The sequence below is a fragment of the Lepidochelys olivacea genome, assembly GCF_965140295.1.
Source record: "Lepidochelys olivacea isolate rLepOli2 genome assembly, chromosome: 5".
In the NCBI taxonomy this organism is placed as follows: Eukaryota; Metazoa; Chordata; order Testudines; family Cheloniidae; genus Lepidochelys; species Lepidochelys olivacea.
Genome location: NC_140415.1, coordinates 44,785,688 through 44,787,551, shown reverse-complemented (window position 1 = coordinate 44,787,551; position 1,864 = coordinate 44,785,688).

Here is a 1,864-nt window from a genome sequence, read left to right as displayed (position 1 = left end):
CCAGGGCAGACCCGGCAGCATTGCCCCTACAAAATATTTAGGGGCCTGCCATAGAATTGAAGGAGCTGTGGCCATCGGCTTCATGGGACCAGAAGGCCAACTGTAGGAAAAACTAGTGTGACAAACTGAACATTATAGGGAGTTCTATTTTTAAAGCTCTCACTGCAATGAAGGAGGCTAGAAATGTTCAGTCAGAAAAAGGAGTAAGCTGGGCTACACCTGGAAATCTACAGGCTCCCCACATTCAAGAGAGCTGTGCTGCTACAGCCTTGAGACCCTGGAGACTGATGGCTACTCTATTCCTATGCTTGAGGCATTCACCCTCTTTGTGCTCACCACCCAGGCTGGAGGCAGGCAGGCCCTGCGGTGTAAGTTAGCCTAGTGCTCTGCCTTATTCTCTGCTTCCCATGGATCCCTCTGGTTCCTGGAGAGCAGAGAATATCAATAGCGCCGTGCACTCCCGTGGGGTTCCTGGCATAGGAGGCAGATCAGGGATTGGGATTGGAAGTGGAGTTGGGCTGGTGCGGGGCCTTCACCACAGCTCTCTGCTAGCCAGAAAGGTTCCTCTGCACAGAGGCCATTTTCAGAAATGATCTATGCCAGGGCAGGATCAGGCCCTAGATCTCCAAATCAAAACTCTTCCCTTACTACAGGTCCTGGTACAGGCCTGTTCTTTTCACATTCTCCTTTGGGAAGCACTCACCTGCTCAGCTTGTCCCATCACTGACTCACAGGATCTATTCAATCATGAAAAATGTTCTGCCAAGTAGCCAGGCAGAGGAGTGGGTGGATAATATTGGCCAGAAAAGGCAGTCAGAACACCATGCTGCAAAAAGAGAAGAAATCAAAATGCAGGTATCTTAGAATATCGACAGTTTGTAGCTGTAGCAGTTTAAAAGCAGCACAACTCTCTAGTGCCAACATCCCACAGTAGGGGGTGCTACTGTTTTAACTACGTTTGTTGCTATATAGTCAGTGGTACAAAAACTGTGCAGACCAGAAAATGTTAATAGTGAGCAGCATGGTTTCTGTTCAGTTTTAGAGGTAGCCTTTAGACCTAGGAATATGGCAGTCTGGATAGAACAGTGAAGTAGAACTCTCGGTTTTCTAGGTTCAGTTTTATCTGATTGTTGTGCAATCTTGGGTTAAGTGAATCACTCTGCTTCGACCTACCCATCTTTAAAATGATTATATCAGCACCTACTTGGCAGGAAAATATAAGCTAAAAACACTGTCAAAAGAAGGGAATTGTAATTGCAATCTCTTCGTCAGTCATTTGACCAGATTCCACTGACAAATCTGTCACGACTATTCATATTCTGGTGGAGCATGAGTGAATGTCACATGTCCAACAGATAAACAGACCAGCTCATACAACTGGCAATAGATATGAAGTCCATACATTACTGCAGGACAGACTTCAGAAATTCTCAGACAAATTCCCAAACACAGAAAAACATTTAATAAAAATGAAATTTTCCCTCAACCAGTTATGCCCTAAAGATGTATCTGCCAAAGAACTAAATAAATTTAATACAAACTTTATTAAATTACGCAGTTAGATTTCTAAAACTTTGTACATGTAAAACAATTCATTGTAATTTCAAACAGGAGAACTTCATTGGTCTATTAAACATTAAAACTATAACAGCTTACACTATCCATATATAAAAGAAATGTTTCTTGAAAACCCATTAACATGCTTTAAAAAGACAAAACTGTTTATAGTTGATTTTGCAATTAAGAAATTAAGTTCTGAAATCCTTAACAGCTCTCAAACTTCAAAAACAGTCAAAGTTGCTACAGATCATAACATTCACAAACAGTTAAATAAGCTTAAACTAGCAAACATCCATGTTATTGG